The sequence below is a fragment of the Mus musculus genome, chromosome 4 (genome assembly GCF_000001635.26).
Source record: "Mus musculus strain C57BL/6J chromosome 4, GRCm38.p6 C57BL/6J".
Taxonomy (NCBI): Eukaryota; Metazoa; Chordata; class Mammalia; order Rodentia; family Muridae; genus Mus; species Mus musculus.
In genome coordinates, this window is record NC_000070.6 from 132,253,426 (window position 1) to 132,272,892 (window position 19,467).

Sequence of the window (19,467 nt, forward strand, 5' to 3'; positions counted from 1 at the left end):
CCATGTGCTCCTTCGAGCTGACGCACTGACCCACCCAGTCTTTTTGTGTTGTTTAAATAGTTGTATGTCTGTGCACGTGCTGAGACACCCACATGGAGGTCATAGGACAACTTCCAGAGTTCTCTCCTTCAGCAACAATGGCAAGCACTTTTACCTACTGCGCCATTTTGCTGTCTCCATTGTCCTAATCTTTATGAAAACTCAGAGGGTCTCAGGATATCCTGCAGCTGTTAGACTTCAGAACTCAGGAAAAAAAAGATTTTTTTTCAGGGCTAGGAACTCAGATCAGAGCTTTGTGCATGGTGGGTAAGTGCTCTGACAAGGATAAGGAGCAGTCCTCTACACTATACTTGAAAAGAGAGCGCCAGGTGCTGTCACCCTGGGAGACTGATAGGGAAGATTATGACGCATTTGAATACAGCCTGAGATACATAAATTGAAGGGCAGCCTGTCTTTTAAAAAGGAGGAAGAGGGGGAGGGAGGGAAGAAGGGAAACTGCAGTTGGTATAGAGTACAAGAAAATACACTGAATGTCCTACCTCAGTCTTGGTGGGCATGTGAGAGCAGCAGGAGACAGCCATAGTGATCATGGATTCAAGCTGGCATGTGTCACTGGTAGCCAGAGACCCAAGTCACCCTCAGCTCTGCCAGCCTTGTTTGCACACACGTAACATGTCGTTCAAAGTGGACCTGTCTGGCCTCAGAATACTCCAGTTTTATCTACAGTATTCATCTCCAACCCTATCAGCCACTTGCTATACTTTGAACACACACTAATGTGTTTCTAGCACTCTAACCTTTCTATTCTCTAAGTCCAGGCACAAAGCAAAGCCATTATCCCTGCACTTTCTTTTCAGAACTTCTCCCCAAATGTGGCCTGTCACTCTCTCCTGCTGTTTCCACACTACCCAGTTACCTGTGCAGACCCTGACAGCCATAGCTGGCCTGTGCCCTCTCCCGTGCAGACCCTGACAGCCATGTCTAGCCTGTGCCTTCTCCTGTGCAGACCCTGACAGCCATAGCTGGCCTGTGCCCTCTCCCGTGCAGACCCTGACAGCCATGTCTGGCCTGTGCCTTCTCCTGTGCAGACCCTGACAGCCATGTCTGGCCTGTGCCCTCTCCCGTGCAGACCCTGACAGCCATGTCTAGCCTGTGCCTTCTCCTGTGCAGACCCTGACAGCCATAGCTGGCCTGTGCCTTCTCCTGTGCAGACCCTGACAGCCATAGCTGGCCTGTGCCTTCTCCTATGCAGACCCTGACAGCCATAGCTGGCCTGTGCCTTCTCCTGTGCAGACCCTGACAGCCATGGCTGGCCTGTGCCTTCTTGGGTATTTGTTCTGCTTCTTCTGGTGCTTGACCACAGGGCCATGCACGGTAGCTTTTTTTTTCCCCCCCTCTTTTGTGGTTTTTCCTAGACAGGGTTTCTCTGTGTAGCCCTAGCTGTCCTGGAACTCACTTTGTAGACCAGGCTGTCCTCAAACTCAGAAACCTGCCTGCCTCTGCCCCCGAGTGCTGGGATTAAAGGCGTGCGCCACCCCGCCCGGCTAAACCATAGCTCTTTGTTGCTTTCCTTTTGTTTGTTTGTTTTTGTTTTTCAAGACAGGGTTTCTCTGCATAGCCCTGGCTGTCCTGGAACTCATTCTATAAACGAGGCTAGTCTCTGCCTCCAGAGGACTTGGATTAAGGCCCTTCAGTCCTTTCTTGTTAAAATTTATTTATTTATTATATATTAAGTACACTGTCACTATCTTCAGAAACCCCAGAAGAGGGCGCCAGACCCCATTACAGATGGTTGTGAGCCACCATGTGGTTGCTGGGATTTGAACTCAGGACCTCTCCAGCCCCTTTTCTTTTTTTTTTTTTAAAGACTTTTTCTGTGTAGCCCTGGCTGTCCTGTACGTCACTCTGTAAAACAGAACTCAAAAGATCTACCTGCCTCTGCCTCCCAAGTGCTAGAATTAAAGGTATGCACCGCAACACCCAGCTTAATCTTGGTTTTTCTTTTTTTTTTTCTTTTCTTTTTTAAGATTTATTTGTTATATGTAAGGACACTGTAGCTGACTTCAGACACACCAGATCCCATTACAGATGGTTGTGAGCCACCATGCGGTTGCTGGGAATTGAACTCAGGACCTCTGGAAGAGCAGTCAGTGCTATTAACCACTGAGCCATCTCTCCAGCCCTTAATCTTGGTTTTTCAAGACAAAGTATTGCTATGTAGTTCAGGCTAGCCTCAAATGTCCGCCCTCATTGGACCCAGTGCTTAGGCACTGTCCTATTGAGACAGTCTGTGTCCCCATAATTCTTCTCAGCTTTGACGAGAAATAGTGTGAATTCACTTGTCATGTATATGTCACCTGGTCAAATTCCTTCATATCTGGCTTTTTAACTCCATTCAAGTTTGTTTGTTTGTTGGTTTGTTTTAACGGATACTACATCTTTGTATTTATTGACCTTTACTACATCAAACTGAACCATATTCTCTTAAACCTGCTCCTAGATTTCCTGTTTCCCTAAGTGGTGCTAGCCTCCACCTGTTTTCAAAAGAAGGGAGCTCAAGAATTATTTTTGCCTCCTCTTTCTAAATCCAATCAACCACAAAACCCCATCCAATCTCCTCTGTGTGTGTGTGTGTGTGTGTGTGTGTGTGTGTGTGTGTGTGTAGTGTGGTGTGTGGTGTGTGTGTGTGTGTGTGTGAGTGTGTGTGTGTGTTCCTCCCATTCTCCACCTGTGCTACCAACACTGTCACCTGGAGTTTTCCAGCTTTTTTTTTTCTATATCCCAACCTTTGGTCTTGGATTCCTCCAATTCATTCCCCACATAACCAAAGTGATCCTAAGGCCAAGCCTTAATATGCACTCCTGCTGCGGTGAGAAGAACATTCAAGCACTTCACTGTGGCCTACAAAGTCTTGCAAATCAGCCTCCTCAAAGGTGGCATATCAGCTCCTGTCACTGTTTTTCAGCTTTCAAACAGGTCACATTTCCTGGACTGAGCTTCAACCTTGCTTTCTGCCTCAAGGCCTGTCCTCCCCTTCCTTCAGGCTAGTCTCTGTTAACCTTTAGAGATCTCTGAATCATTACTTCTGTGCAAAGGCCTCCAGTGACTTCCTTCACAGGCTTTGAGCTTGTGCTGGTTTCCCATTATGCTTTTCTACCTCTTTGGGTGAGGGGTTGGTGGGGGCTGTTGAGGATTGAGGTGAAAGCTCTTCTGCTTAGTTGTAAGTGCAGGCTGTCTTCCCCACAGCTTGTTTCTGCCATGCTGACAGGCTGGTCTCTAACCTCCGGAGTCATCCAACTATAGGTTTACTAATTTTGCGGTGACCTTGAAAAACCACTGTGTCACTGAGGATGACCGTGACCTGGTCCTCTCAGCTCCCAGATGCTGGCATTATAGATGTGTGCCACTGCGCTCAGCTTTGCAGTATGAGGGTTTGTATAAAATAGTAACATCCTAAGTCTGAAGTAGGGGCTGGAGAGATGTAGCATCAGGTAAGAGCCTTGTTAATCTTGTAGAGGACTCAGGTTAGATCCCCAACACCCACATGGGCTCACAATCACCTTAATTCCAGGCCCAGAGGGGTTGATACCCTCTTCTGACTTCTTTAGGCACAAATGTGGCACGCATACATACATTTAGGTAAAATATTCATGTACATACAAAAAGAAAATAAACCTTTTGCCTTTGTTTTTTTGTTTTTTGTTTTTTTTTTTCAAGACAGGGTTTCTCTGTGTTGCCTTGGCTGTCCTGGAACTCACTCTGTAGACCAGGCTGGCCTCAAACTCAGAAATCCACCTGCCTCTACCTCCCAAGTAGATTAAAGGTGCGCACCACCACTGCCTGGCTTGCCTTTTTTTTTGATAGGGTCTTGTTATATAGCTCTGACTAGTCTGAAACTCACTAAATCAGGTTGGCCTCAAACAAGAAAGTAATTTTTTCTTCAAGATAGGGTTTTTCTATATAGTCTTGGCTGTTGTCCTGGGACCCAATATGTAGACCAGGCTGGCCTTGAACTCACATAGATCCACCTACCCCTGCCTCCCAATACTGTGATTCAAGTTGTGCGCCACCAGGCCCAAATAAGAAAGTAAATATTAACAAAACAAACAAATAACATTTGAGGTACAAATTTGACTCCCAAGTCAAGATTTATTCCACCAAAAAAAGGAGCAGAGTTTTAATTCTGGGAGGTTGTAGGGAGACAGGAGGATGGGACAAGGTCTTGTTATATAATAGTTTCCTGGCTTGGGACTCATTATGCAGCCCAAGCTAGCCTCAAAGTTTAAGAATCCTACTGCCTTTGAGTATTGGGACTATATGTGTTGAGCCAAAGACTGTCTTCAGGTACACAGGGTTTCTCTGTGTAGTTCTGGCTATCATGAGACTCACTCTGTAGATCAGGCTGGTTGGCAACTCAGACATTCACCTGCCTCTGCCTCCTGAGTGCTGGAAATAAAGGCATGCATGCGCCACCACTGCCCACCACGAACTTTATTTTTTCAATAAATAGCTCAGATAAGTTACTGGGTCACAGAAGAACTATGGTTCTTAGAATGGTGCTTCTAATTTCAACCTTCTTCCCAGAAAGACTGAGTTCCTGTGGCCATCTTGAAGAAGGAGGGTGGCTAAGTTGTTAACCCTCTCTGCAGAATTTGTACTTTATTCCTTCCATACCTGGAACCCACTTCTAACAGTCGAGCCTAAGAGTCATCTGGAACATGTTTTTAGTGACAGAGAAGAGTCCACTCCAACAAGACAACTGGTAATTCTTAGTAAAATGAAGTCTAGGTTCAATGTCATCATCTTAAGTATCCCACTTCCAGTGAGCACCTCCAGACCAGCACAGACTGCTCTAAGATATATAAACACAAACCTGCCTGCCCCTTGTGTATAGCAACACAAACTCCAGAGGTGAGATGAGCGAGCTGATCCCATGGGTACCTCACAGAGGAGGCCTTGCAATATCCCTCATGAGATGGCACCGCTGTGAGCTCTGTAATTCTATGAGAACGTACAAAACCATGACATAATTTTAATAAAATTTAGTCAAGGATGTAGAAAGAAGCATTGCAGGGGTAGTACAGCTCAGGGCCGAGGCTTGGCATGAGCCATGGGGTCAACCTACAGCAAAACAGTTTTCTCTGTAGTTTGCTTTTTAGTCCTTGCTTAGTTTTGGGCTGGTCTCAAACTCTCTATGTAGCTGTGGGTGACCTCGTGCTATTGAGCCTCCAGCTTCTACCAAGCTCGGGAATGAAGGCAAAAACCTCCACATTCAGTTACTTGGGTATTTGAGAGAAAAGTCTCACTAAGTAGTCCAGGCTGGGCTTGAACTTTCAATCCTCCTGGCTCAGTCTACAGAGAGCTGGGATTACAGACAAGTGCTAACCGGCTGCTGCTCTGCAATTATTTTCAGGGAAGAAAAAAAAAAAGCCTGGTTACCTGAGTTATAACTCTAAACCTCATGTAAAGATAAACGGAGAGAACCAACTCCATAAAATCCTCCAGCCTCTACCCACCTGCACACCATGGCACAGGCACCCCTCCCAACATTATGCATATAGCATTATAAACTTAAGAATATTTAAAGTGAGCAGGAACAAGGCATAGCAGCACTCTGGGGGTAGAAGCAGAAGTGTTAGGGATTCAAGGTCATCTTCAGTTACATAAGAAGGCTGAGACTATACAAAACCTTTGTTTAAAATAAAAACAAAAACAAAAAAAGGAGATGGGTGCCTGCCTGCAAGATGGCTCAGAAGGTAAAGACAGGCTATTGTTATGGAGCATAAAAACCTGAGTTTGATCTGAAGGACACAGGCAGTGGAAGGAGAGACTCAAATCCTGTGTTGTCCTCTGACCTCCACAAGTATACCAGCAAGGCAGGCAGGCAGGCAGACACACCAATATACACACACAGACAGTGACAGGAACATATACATTTTTGCTGTTGTTTTGAGACACAGGCTGGAACATGCAATGTAGTTGGCCTCAGACTAGGATATCTGCCTGCTGCTGCTTTACAAGTGAGTGAGGACAGGAAGAACAGCGTGTGCCACCGTGCCAGGTAATAAATCTAAATTTAAAATCTTAGCCCAGGAGAGGCAGAAGCAGAAAGATATGCAAGTGTAAAGTCGGTCTGGTCTACACGGCAAGTGCCAGTCAAACCAGAGCTACAGAGAAAGATGCCAAGAAAATAAAAAGAAAGAAAAGAAAAGAAAAGCAAGCACGTGCTTGGTATGATCATCTCCCATCTACAAGCACGAACCTGGGCATCTGAGGCAAGACTACCATAAGTTCAAAGCCAGCCAGGGCTACATAGTGAGCCCCGGTGTCAAATAACTAACATACAGAGCAGCCTGGCATATTTTGGAGGCAGAGGCAGGTGAAATCTCTTTTGAGTTTGACACCAGCCAAACTAAAAGGAGACTTTATCTCAAAAAGAAACAAACAAAAGCCAGGCAATGATGGCATATGCCCTTAATCCCAGCGCTCGTAAGGCAGAGGCAGGTAAATCTCTTGAGTGCAAGGCCAGTAAGGACTACAGAGATACCCTGTCTCAAATACCTAAACAATTGGAGGCCAGTTCCAAAACAGCCAGAGCCACACAGAGAAACCCAGTCTCAAATAAATAGCCAAAACCAACAACAAGTCTCCAATTTGCAACTTTATTACTTAAGCACAAAACTCACTAAGTCCACCGTATGCACTTGGTTGTTCAGCCAAAGTGAACTCAGATATAATGAACCCAAGGTCATTTCACTCTGCAGGAAGTATCCAGAGGAAGTGAAGTTCTATATAAATCACAGATTGGATGGAGACTCCTATATAGGTGTTTGAAGGAATCAAGGAATACGTTTTTAAAAGTCACCCCTCTAAGAGTGTAAGAAATCAAAACAGGGCCCAAACTAACCCAACAAAGCTCAAATACACCTACTCAATGAACTTAAGTATAAAAGAAAAACAAGTTATTATATGGTTGAAAAATTAGAAGCGTTAGGCCCAAGCTCTTATGAAAACGTTCCATAATACTAGCCAAGGAAAGGGGGCTGGGCAGATGGCAAGAGTGTACAGATGTGGAGAAAACCCCTACTTCCTGGTTCTCCTAGAGTCAGTAACAGGTCGCATTTTGAGAGCTCAGGGTTTCCTTGCTCCTTGGACAGCCAGGTCAAGACCCTCGGGTAAGATTCTGCCCACATTTCTCTTGCCTCTCAAACCGAGGACACCTGGCCAATTCCCTGTCATTTCTGAAAGCAAGGGGTACCCTCTTCCCAGCAAGTACCTTCTCACTAACCCCATAACCTTAGGCTTCCCTCGTCTCCTGACGCAGGAAACCACCCTACTCTCCACCTAGCCACCGGAGGCCCTCCACTCTGAAGCCCTCACGGGGACCCTTCTCCTTCTTACTGCCCTTCATCTTGGGAAGGACGCTGCCTCCTCTCCTAAGCCCTCCAAAGGACCTTCCTCCTCCTCCTCCTCCTCCTCCTCCTCTCCAGGTCTGGTGGCCCAGGCCTCTCCCCTCGGGCGAAGGCTTGACCCTATTCCCTGCACCCCACCCCCACCCCAGCACGCCGCCCTCTCCCCCGACCCGGCCCGACCCAGGCCTGACCCAGCTCCTCCGCGCAAGGCCCAAGCTCCCAAACCCCGTATTTTTGGGGTGGGGAGGGATTCCCCTGGCCCCTCCGCGAGGACTTCCGGGCCCCTCGGTCCGGGGGCGCCGAGCCTTCCCCACCCCCCCAACCCCCGCCCAGTACGGGGTTCGTAGGACCCGGAGCCTAGGCCCGGCCGGCCACGCTGGGGGCGGCCCGGCGGCTCGGGCGGACCCAGCGGCAGCGTCCCCCCACCCCCCCCGCGGCGCCGCGACGTCCGCTCGCTCCCCGGCGGCGGCGGCGGCACGCACAGGGCGTGGGGAGGCGCCCGCGGAGGCAGCAGCCCCCCGCCCCCTGCGCGCCCGCCCGCCCTCGCCCTCGCCCTCGCCGTCGCCGTCGCCGGCCGCCGCGCGGCCCCCGCGCCCGCCCCCCCCCGCCCCCAGCCCTCGCCGCGCCGCGCGCCCACCCCTCCCCCTCCTCACCGTCTCCGTCGGGCGGGCGGGCGGGCGGCGAGCGGCCAGGGCGGGCGGGCGACGGAGCATGCGCACAAAGCCGCCACGGCGGCCGCCGCCACCGCCGCCGCCAAGCCGGGCTCCAGCACTTCCGGCCGCCGCGGCGGGCGAGCCGGCGCCTTAAAGGGGACGCGTCCTTATTGCGGGCCGCGCAGGGGATACACCTCCCCCCTCAGCCTAGCGATTTAGGGGAGCCTGAGAGCTTAGGCCTTCGGTCCTAGAAAGGCAGTGTTGGAGAAGTCGCGGGAGGCCCCAGGGGACTGAATAAGGTTTAGATGCAGAGGTCATCTCGCCCTGACTCTTGTGGAGGACTAGGGCTTTTCTTTCTCCAAATCCTCTTTATTGACGCTTACAATTTATCAGGATTTCAGGTTACCAATGTGGAATGAAAAGATGCTGCTGAGCATAGATAGTAACCCCTTCCCGCGTCCAAACCATGGCTCTTTGCGCAGGTTTTCCTGCTTGTCCGGGTTCGGAGTTCAAATTTGAACTTCCTTGGAACCGGTACAACAACTGTGCAGTGACTTGACAACTCTAAGCCACCTATTTCCCGAAAGGTACATGTCGTTCATGTACAATGAAATGATACTTGAAAAGTACTTGGGCAAGTTTCTGAGGCCGGGGAATAGTAACTGACAAGCTTTAAGGCAATGTGGTCAGGCCTTGGGGTTAGATGCTTTTGGTTTATAAATTCCTCAGAGCCACCTTACTCTTTCATTCTCATCTTTGAAAGTTAAACAGGAACGTCGGCACGTGCTGGTGGTACACGCTTTTAATTCCACAATTCCTGTCTAGCCTGGTCTACATAGTGGGTTCTAGGCCAGCTGTGGCTACATAATGAGACCTTGTCTCAAAAAAAAAAAGCAAGCCAAACGTAGAGATGAGGGGTGTGAGGAGGGAAGTAGGTCGGTAGGTAGAACACGTGCAGAAGACCCACAAGGGTTATTTCCCATCTTTCTTCCTATAGACATTGTGTTGTATCTGTCTTCTTTGCTTCCAAAGGGCAGGTTGTGGGCTGTGTGTGTGTGTGTGTGTAGAGATGGCACGTTGGGTGCAGGCTCCTGACCACCTGAGTTCCACCACTCGAACCTACATAGTGATTTTTTTTTTTTTTTTTTTTTTAATTGAGACAGGGTTTTCTGTGTAGCCCTGGCTGTCCTGGAATTCACTTTGTAGACCAGGCTGGTCTCGAACTCAGAAATCCGCCTGCCTTTGCCTCCCAAGTGCTGGGATTAAAGGAGTATGCCACCACTCTAAATGTGATTTTTAAAAAAGATATATAAGTGTGTGAGAGCGGGTTTTTTTTTTTTAAGATTTATTATATGTAAGTACACTGTTGTCTTCAGACACTCCAGAAGAGGGCATCAGATATTGTTACAGATGCTTGTGAGCCACCATGTGGTTGCTGGAATTTGAACTCAGGACCTTTGAAAGAGCAGTCAGTGTTCTTAACTGCTGAGCCATCTCTGCAGCCCTTGTTTTGTTTTTTAAGAATTTATTTATTTATTTCATATATGTGAATACACTGTCATTGTCTTCAGACACACCAGAAGAGGGCATCAGATCCCATTACAGATGGTTGTGAGCCACCATGTGGTTCCTGGGAATTGAACTCAGGACCTCTGGAAAAGCAGTCAGTGCCCTTAACCACTGAGCCATCTCTCTAGCCCTTTTTTTGGTTTTTTGAGACAGGGTTTCTCTGTAGTCCTGGCTGTCCTGGAACTCACTTTGTAGACCACGCTGGTCTCAAACTCAGAAATCCACCTGCCTCTGCCTCCCAAGTGCTGGGATTAAAGGCGTGCGACACCACGCCCAGCTTTTCTTTTTTTTCTTTTTTGGATGTGAGAGCATTTTAACTGAGCAAGCACGAAAAGAAACATTGGGGGCTGGAGAGATGGCTCAGCAAGTAAGGTGTGTACTGTTCTTGCTAAGGATCTGAGTCAGGTTCCCAGCACTCATGTGGGTTGACTCATTATTGCCTGTAACTCTTATCTCTAGGGGATCCAACTCCTGTTCTGGCCTCCGGTGATACTGCATTCACGCGAACAAACACACATACAGTTATAAATAAGAAATAAGATCTTAGGGGCTGGATGAGTTGGTTCATTGGTTAAGAGCACTGACTGCTCTTCAGAGGTCCTGAGTTCAATTCCCAGCAACCACATGGTGCCTCACAACCATCTGTAATGGGCATCCAATGCCCTTTTCTAGTATGTCTGGAGACTGCGACAGCTCTGAAGGGGAAAGCCTAGGTCAGCCACTGGGTTCAGCAGGAGAGCTGTTCCTGCTGGGTGGAGTCCTCTCTGAGGCTGGGGACTAAATGGAGCTGGATGGCAGTGAATGGAGCTTGTAGGGAAAGCACCGAGGAGGAGCGACAACTGTGATTGTGTTTCTTTATTATGTTGCTTGAATGAAGGGAACAAATAATAAACCAAGGTAATAAGATGACTGCTGGCTTTCCGAGGTAAGTGCTATGAGAGACCCCACCCCCACTTAATCACTCCTCCTGTTACCAAATGCTCACAAAGGGTTGGAAAACACAGAATGTATTTCTACTTATAACTGACATATTCCCAGCCAATATTTTTCTATTAATTTTCCTCCTTCTTTACCTTCATGATTTATTATACATACACAATTCTGAATTACACTTTTTATTTTTTTAGCTCACTAAAAGCTGTTTCTTAGGAATTAAAGAGGTGTTAGTATATTTGGGCTTTGATTTGGTTTGAGGGTACTGGGATCAAACCCAGTGTCTGGTGCATACTAGGAATTTACTTCACAGTCAGGTGATGGTTAAGCCCTGGAGAGGCAGAGGCAGGCAGATCTCTCTGAGTTCAAGGCCAGCAAGTCCCAGTACAGCCAAGGCAACACAGAGAAACCCTGTCTCGGAAAAAAAAAAAAAGAAAAGAAAAGAAAGAAAAGAAAAAAAGCAAAGGAAAGAAAAAGAAAGTTGCTTGGACCCAGCCAGGTAGCCCAGTTCCTACATCCTCTGCTACTGGGGAGAGGCATACAGATCACAAGTTCGAGGTCAGCCTGAGACACGGTGAATTTTCTAGTACCTGTGAAGTGCTAGCTTCTTTCTCTAGGAACCCAAACCAAACATATAATACAATGTTATAGAGATGCTCGCTGCCAGGTCTGGATTTGTCTCACCCTTCATCATTCCGGGGGTTAGCCGATTTCGATCAGGGGAGGATTCTGTTTGTTTGAGTGAAAAGGGAAGTTGACCAATGGAGGAGACAACTGTTCTGAAGGGGCGTCTACTGGGGAGAGGCTGTGTGCACATAATGGTGTATGCATATACCAGGACGGGCTCTCCAGGGGACCTCAGGCAGTAGCTTTGGAGGAAAGATTGAGACTTGAATGTTTTAAGTGTATCTCTCTGATTTTTGTTTTGACATACGATCTTCTCCAGTCCCTACAAATACATCTGAAATGCCTCTATACTCCCAACACTGGGTAGGGCGAAGCAAGCAGGGTTATGAGTTTGAGACTAGCCTGAGCTACATAGAGAGGGTGTGTTTGTTTTTTAAGATTTTATTTATTTATTATATGTAAGTATACTGTAGCTGTCTTCAGATCTCATTACGGGTGGTTGTGAGCCACCATGTGGTTGCTGGGATTTGAACTCAGGACCTCCAGAAGAGCAGTCAGTGCTCTTAACTGCTAAGCCATCTCATCAGCCCCCGAGAGGGTTTTTTTTGTTTGTTTTTGTTTTTTAGTTTTAGTGCATTGGTGTTTTGTCTACATAGTAGTCTAGGTGAGGGTGTTAGATCTCTTGGGGCTTGGATTGCAGACAGTTGTGAGCTGCCCTATGGATGCCAGGAATGAAACCTTCTGAAAGAACAACCAGTGCTCCTAACCACTGAGCCATTTCCCTAGCCCTACATAGTGAGTTCTAATCCAGCTTGTGAGTTGTTGTCTCAAGGAGCAAAAAACTAAACAAAACGAGAAGCCCATCCCTCTTCTCTGTAGTTAGGCTTGGTCTCCTCCTGAGGCTCTAGCAGTCAGAGCCTCCTGGTCGTCGGCCTGCTCTCTGCCCTGCTGCTTTAAGTATTCAGTCTTCTAATGCCCCACAGGTCCTTAGAACCAAACTTGAAAACTTGAACTCCTTTTTCAGTCTACCTGCCCTCTTCCTCCTCTTCCTCCTCCTCCTCCTCCTCTTCCTCCTCCTTCTTCTTCTTTTTTTTTTTTTTTTTTTTTTTGGCTTTTCAAGATAGGGTTTCTCTGTGTTCCCCTGTCTTGTGCGCGCTCGACTGGCCAGGAAGAACGACGCTGCAACAGGATCCTTCTGCACACGTTTATTGGGAGAGCTTGATTGTAGAGGCGAAAAGACCTCGAGCCCAGAACTGGTGCTGCTTTTATAGGCCTAGGACAGGCGTTCTCTCTCATCTGATTGGTTAACTTGTCTCTCATCTGATTGGTTAACTTGTCTCTCATCTGATTGGTTAACTTGTCTCTCATCTGATTGGTTAACTTTTGTCAATTCTCAAAACCTCACCTTGGCAAAAGAACCTTTACTGGCTATGTATGTGTGGTGGCCAGCTGTAGCCAACTGCCACTCTGTAACTGCCACTCTGTAACTGCCACTCTGTAACTGCCACTCTGCAACGGCTTCCCACACCCCTGGTTGTCCTGGAACTCACTTTGTAGACCAGGCTGGTCCTGAACTCAGAAATCCGCCTGCCTCTGCCTCCCAATCCCACTGGGATTAAAGGTGTGCGCCACCACACCCGGCTTCCACATCTTTTAATGTTCTTACCCATTGTAGTGGCTACTCCTGGTTGTCAACTATATCTGGAATGAACTACCATCCAGAATTGGAAGGCTCACCTGTGATCCAGATTTTGAGGCTGGGAGAGACAAGTTTCTGACCTGGATCTTGGCATGGAGATCTTGAGGCAGAGTGGCTGTGAATCCCAGGAGACTAAGGCAAGGAGATCTCTGAGTTCAAGGTCATCTGGGACAAAGCAAGTCCTAGATCCAGGTGTGATGACACACACCTTTGATCCGGGCCACACCTTCTGGGAGACCTACATAAGGACGTTGGCAGGGGGATTCACTCTTCTACTTGCCTTGTCAACCTTGGACTTCCATTCACAGCTGACCATTGTTTGGGAGTTGGACTAGACTGTAAGTCACCATAACAAATTCCCTTAGAGCCGACCCATAAGTTCTGTGACACTAGAGAACTCTGATTGATACACCCATATCCAACAGGGCTTCCTTCTGCCTGGACTTGCTCTCCCTTGTTCTCCCTCCACAATACATACTTTCTCTGTGAGGGCTCGGACAGACAGGTTATATTAGTCTCGGAGGACTCCCTGGTACACAGAACTCTCAAAATAATCTGTTGCTTAAGAACTACTGCACTCTCTGTCCCTCCCTCCCCACCCCTCACAGCTTGTCCCTCCCTTCTGTATCATCCACACTTTGAGAAACCAGAATCTAGTAGCAGATGGGATGTGAATCAGAAAAGAAGGCAGAATCAGAAAGAGAGGAAGCTCTGCCAATTGATGGGGGGAAAAAAAACCCCAAAGACAAAAAACAACAGCAACAGAAAAAAAAAAAAAAGAACCCTGAGACTAATGTAGATGTAGACAGGTTAGTCACTGCCTCAGCCACCTCTGCCCCATCTGCCATGTCAACATCAAAGGAAAAAGCTGACTTCGGGCTTAGGAGGAAGGATAAGAATTGAATCCTGCTGGCACTGTGCTTATGAGTCTCTGTTTCAGCCTCAGCATCCCGGTGTAGAGAAAGGAGATGCAGGTCAGGACCACACTGGGAGGCAGAAGCAGGAGGATCTCTGTGAGCTCCAGGACAGCCAGGGCTACCCAGAGAAATCCTGTCTCAAAAGACAAAAAGAAAAGTGGTGGTGGGGATGCCAGCTGGAGCTGAGTGTGTTGGCATAAATCCTTAATCCTAGCAGATCTCTATGTTCTAGTCCAGTCTGATTTACAGGGCGAGCCTTTGGAGTGTAAGCTCCTTGAGCCTGTGACCTCCCCAACAGAAAACAAAAACAAAAAAACTCCCCATTTTCTTTTCTTCTGTTTTCCTTTGTTCTTTCACTCATGCCTTCCCTGAAACAGAGTCTCACTATACAACACTAGCTGGTACTCACAGAGATCTACCTCTGCCTCCTGAGTGCTAGGATAAAGATATCTACCATTACAGTGGTGGCCTTTAATCCCAGCACTTGGGAGGCAGATTTCTGAGTCCAAGGCTAGCCTGGTCTACAGAGTGAGTTCCGGGACAGCCAAGACTACACAGGTACTGTAGTGGCTATTCCTGGTTGTCAACTTGACTATATTTGGAATGAACTACAATCCAGAATTGGAAGGCTCACCAGTGACCCTTATCTGGAGGCTTGGAGATAGAAGTTTCTGATCTGGATCTTGGTATGGAGATCTTGAGGCAAAGTGGCTATGGATTCCAGAAGATTAAATCTCCGAGTTCATCTGGGATTAAAGGTGTGGTGGAACACACCTTTAATCTGGGCTACACTTTCTGCTGGAGACAATATAAGGACATTGGAAGATGGGAGTCTTGCTCTTGCTCCTTCGCCTGCTTGCTGTGTGGGATTGAGTACCTGCTAGGTCCTTGGACTTCCATTCACAGCTACTACTGAACCATTGTTGGGAATCAGGCTGCAGACTGTAAGTCATCAATAAATTCCTTTATTATATAGAGACTATCTATAAGTTCTGTGACTCTAGAGAACCCTGACTAATACAGGTACACAAAGAAAAACCCTGCCTGAAAAAAACAAAAACAAAGCAAAACAAAAAAAGTGCCACCACACCCAGACAGTATTAAACAATGATTTATTTATCTTTATGTGTGTTTGTCTACACTCATGTATACATACTTCATTTGTATTATGCACCAAGGAAACCAGAGGAGGTGGGAGTGCTGGGTCCTGGGAACTGAATAAGTGCTCATAACTGTGGATCCATCTCTCCAGCCCCCACATCCTTTTCTAAAGCTAACATAAGCTGGGCAAAATGGCAGTCCAGTACTTCTGAACTGTGTATCTGTAGATATGAGTAGTTATTTCAAAGACTTTTAATTATATTAATTTATTGGAGGGGTACACCATGGATGGCATATGTAGGTCAGAAGACAAGTGACAGGGTTCACCCTCTCCTTCCACCATTTGGGTTCTGAGAATAACTTCACACACACACACACACACACACACACACACACACACACAAGCAAAAATAAATCTAAGCACTCATGAGGCAGATCTCTGAATTTAAGGCCAGGCTTGGTCTACAAAGAAAAAAAAGGGCCAGCCACGATGAAACCCTGTCTCAAAAATAAACAAAAAAAAAAAAATTTTAAGGGATATGGACATATGTGAGGTATACACACCAAAATATGTAACTCCAGACATAAAGTTTTTTTAAATACTCCATATGAGATGTAGATCAAAAAGGCTGGCGAGAATATGTCTCAGCAGTTAAGAGCACTGATGGCTTTTCAAGAAGTCATGACTGAGTTCAATTCCCAGCAAACACATGGTGGCTCACAACCATCTGAATGGGCTCTGATGCCCTCTTCTGGTGTATCAGAAGACAGTGACAGTGTACTTACATAAAATAAACAAATCTTAAAAAAAGAAAAGAAAAGAAAAGAAAAGAAAAGAAAAGAAATTTATATTGAAGGAGGAAATTTCAGTCAAGTTTTATGATTCCCTTACTCTTCCAGGGAGGCATTTGGAAGTGGGATATTCCTTTTGCCTGCATAATACAATGTAACCCTCAATTTTCTAACCTGTGAAGCAGAGCCATACCCACTCCTCTTAGCAGTCAGTTGCAGGGCTAGAGAGATGGCTCATTGGTTAAGAGCACTGGCTGTTCTTTAAGAGTCCCAAATTTTATCCCAGGTACCTACAGGGTGGCTCATTACCAGTCTTCAACTGTTTTTTTTTAAAATATTTATTTATTTATTATATGTAAGTACACTGTAGCTGTCTTCAGACACTCCAGAAGAGAGAATCAGATTTCGTTACAGATGGTTGTGAGCCACCATGTGGTTGCTGGAATTTGAACTCAGGACCTTTGGAAGAGCAGTCGGCAATCTTAACCGCTGAGCCATCTCACCAGCCCTAGTCTTCAACTGTTAATCCCGGGAAATTCAAACTCAGGCACACAAGCGAATAAAACAAAAATAATTTAAATGAAAATAAATAGCTAAGGGGCTGGAGAGACAACTCAGAGCACTCAGCTACTCTTTTTTTGTTTGTTTTGTTTCTCGAGACAGGGTTTCTTTGTATAACCCTGGCTGTCCTGGAACTAACATTGAAGAGCAGGATGGCCTCGAACTCAGAAAACCACCTGCGTCTGCCTCCCAAACTCTGGGATTAAAGGCGTGGACCACCATGCCCGCCTACGACATTAACTTCTAATTCCAAAGTCCAGAAACTTAGACTTGCTAGCGATAAAAAGACTTAGAAGATCCAGATAATAACCTTAGAAGGTATTATCTACCTAACAAGAAAGTATTTGTAAAATGAACTAAAAAAGCTTCCTCCTGTAATTTAACAAATTCAAGGGCGCCGGGACCAACGATCACCAGCTGCCCAATTACCAAAAAATTATGCTTCCGAAATCTCTTGATGTCGATTCCGCACGCACAGCAATCGAGTTGCCCTGCGTGTGCCACTCACGACAGAAGCCCTTTTTGCTCGAGCGCGTTCGGAAGCACAGTGGCATTGTCGGTCCACCCATCTTACGGTAAAGGTGAAAATAAAGTCTAACCAACTTTCAACTGTATATTGTCGAAGCTAAAAGGCAAACTATCGATTCTTCTCGGGCTGAGGGAAAGCTCTTCACAAAGAGAACTGTTGTGTCGTTTTTTGTATAGCAGTAAAGGAAAGTCCGTGAGTCAATATGCAAATCAGAGCAGTGCTTGCTGGGAATGCTCTGGCCGACGCGGAGGGAGAGGTAGGCGGCGCTGGTGCAAAACAGCTGCTCCCAGCTAGAGGTGGGATGTTGGGTTCGAGGAGCCTTTCGCTAAGTTACTAGGGTTACACGGTGCCCCAACCTGTCAAAACTGATAATGTGTAATTTAGTGCCACTTGTAGCCTCCAACTTGGACGTTATGTTCTAACATATGGGTGCTAGGAACCGAATTCAGGTCTCTGACAGGGACACACAGGAGACGGTCTGTAAAAGCAAAGAACGGAGTAAATTTATCATCAAAGACCTAGATTCTAGGTGATGGGGAGGGATTAAAAAAAGCTGACACGCGCTCTGTGTTCATATGGCGGGGCGATTTATTCTGAATTTCAATGAAATCAGATAGTTTTAAAAATAAACCGCCGGGCGTGGTGGCGCACGCCTTTAATCCCAGCACTCGGGAGGTAGAGGCAGGTGGATCTCTGAGTTGGAGGCCAGCCTGGTCTACAGAGTGAGTTCCAGGACAGCCAGGGCTATACAGAGAAACCCTGTCTCGAAAAACCAAAATAAATAAATTAATTAATTAAAATAAACCGAGTGTGATGGCTCATGCCTGTAAATCAGGAGGCTGACACAGGAGCATTACAGCAAGTTGAGTTCCAAGCCAGCCTTGGCTACATGACACCCCACTTCAACAAAAGCCAAAACACTGAACCGAGTATAATGGCACATGTAATCTTACATGGGAGGCTGCTACAGGATGACTCTGTCTTCTGGTCGGCCTGGGTTTCTGGAGGAATCTGCATCAAAGGACAAAGCACGCCCCCAAAAAGAATGGTAGATTTGTGTGACTTAGGCCCTGAGTTAAGCGATCACCATCTTGGGGCGTTCAGTTGAGCCTACCTGCAAAGGATCATCCCAGTTTGTTGACTGTGTATACCCTCTCAAAGAGGTGGGTGGGGTGGGTAGTCAGAAAACTCACTGAATAGCCAGCTGCTCTAGAATGAACAAGCTATCACGTGGGACTATTAATTGTCGGTGGTATCCAAGAAAGGTTATAGCATGTAAAACAGTAGGGGAGGGTGCTCTATTCATGCACTATAGAAGATTCGTCCAGGCTAAAAATGTGTTTGAAGGTGCAGATTTGGGGGGGACAAATTAACCATACCCCTGTTTAACCCTTCACTTGCTATGTAAATAAGCCACATAAACTAACTGGCTGCCCAGAGTGAACTGTGGTGGGATCATGCCTCAGGTTGCAGCTGGGACTGCAAATGTAGACTTTATGTCTCCTCCAAGGAAGGAAGTTTAGCAAGGGTTTCATCAGGTAGCGCAGGCTGAACTTGAGTGCCTGCTGCTTCAGCCTCCAGAGTGCTTTGGTTTTATATATATATATATATATATATATATATACTATAGCTGGCTTCAGACACACAAGAGAGCATCATGTCCTATTACAGATGGTTGTGAGCCACCATGTGGTTGCTGGGAATTGAACTCAGGATCTCTGGAAGAGCAGTCAGTGCTCTTAACCCACTTGAGCCATCCCTCCAGCTCCCAGAGTGCTTTTTAAGATTTAAAAAGTTAAAAAAAAAAAAAAAAGTGTGCATGTTAGCTCTCACTACGCTGCCTGTCTCCAGGGTCCTCTACTCTGAAAGTTGCAGAGATCCCCGTGTTCAGCTCCCAGAGCTTACTGACATCAGCCTGGCCCAGCTTTTCCTCAGGATATTGGGGACGGCATGCAGATCCTTACATTTGCACACCACGTTCCTAACGTTCCTACCCACTCGTGAGCCCTTCCCCCGCCCCTAATGTTCTTACATTAAAAAGAGTGTGTAGAAGAAGCAGATGAATACTTTTGAAACAAACAAACAAAAAAATAGACTGTTGGGCATTACACTTTAATAACGTATGGAGTTCCCTGCCCTTTATAAAGTAGGAGCTACAAAAGAAAGGAGATTCATAAATGGGAAGAGGTGTAGTTGAAACTGGTGAAGCCGGGCGTGGTGGTGCACGCCTTTAATCCCAGCACTTGGGAGGCAGAAACAGGCAGATTTCTGAGTCCGAGGCCAGCCTGGTCTACAGAGTGAGTTCCAGGACAGCCAGGGCTATTCAGAGAAACCCTGTCTGGAAACCCCAAAAAAAAAAAAAAAAAAAAAAAAAAGAAAGAAAGAAAAGAAAAGAAACTGGTGAGGAGCCCAGTGGTGCTACCCTCTGTCCATCAAGGGGCCCTTCTATAATCCAAGTGTTCATTTATCGCCACACACTTTATTTGACACATGCACCTACTGTGGAGCAGTGGCTAGCTTGAAAACCAGGCTGGCCTCAAACTCAGAAACTGACTTGCCTCTGCCTCCCGAGAGTAGGGGCCAATGGTTTGAGCCAAGATACCCATCCACCCTACCCATCCACCCAATGCTTCCTTAAATACAAATTACCATCTCAATCCTCAGTTTTCATGCC

The 19,467-nt window shown here is 46.7% G+C and overlaps 1 protein-coding gene, 1 long non-coding RNA gene and 1 other non-coding gene across 7 annotated transcripts in view; 1 reads left to right on the plus strand and 2 right to left on the minus strand.

Moving 5' to 3' along the window:
• Positions 1-8,184, minus strand: part of Gmeb1 (glucocorticoid modulatory element binding protein 1) — a 40,585-nt gene extending 32,401 nt beyond the window's left edge. For 2 of the 5 annotated variants that reach the window (NM_020273.2, NM_001122992.1), the window contains exon 1: positions 8,066-8,124. The gene's annotated coding sequence lies outside the window, so the exon portion shown is untranslated. Of the gene's footprint in view, positions 1-539; positions 2,155-8,065 lie in introns of those variants that run through there. The other 3 variants (XM_006539080.4, XM_017320332.2, XM_006539079.4) reach the window with 3 other exon arrangements.
• Gm28874 lies at positions 1,610-13,683 on the plus strand. The gene is made up of 2 exons (XR_390809.4): positions 1,610-7,175; positions 12,870-13,683. It is a non-coding gene; the product is annotated as a predicted gene 28874 (long non-coding RNA).
• A 2,970-nt stretch (positions 13,684-16,653) lies between these two features.
• Rnu11 (U11 small nuclear RNA) lies at positions 16,654-16,761 on the minus strand. The gene has a single exon (NR_002865.2). It is a non-coding gene; the product is annotated as a U11 small nuclear RNA (small nuclear RNA).
• Positions 16,762-19,467: the final 2,706 nt, after the last annotated feature.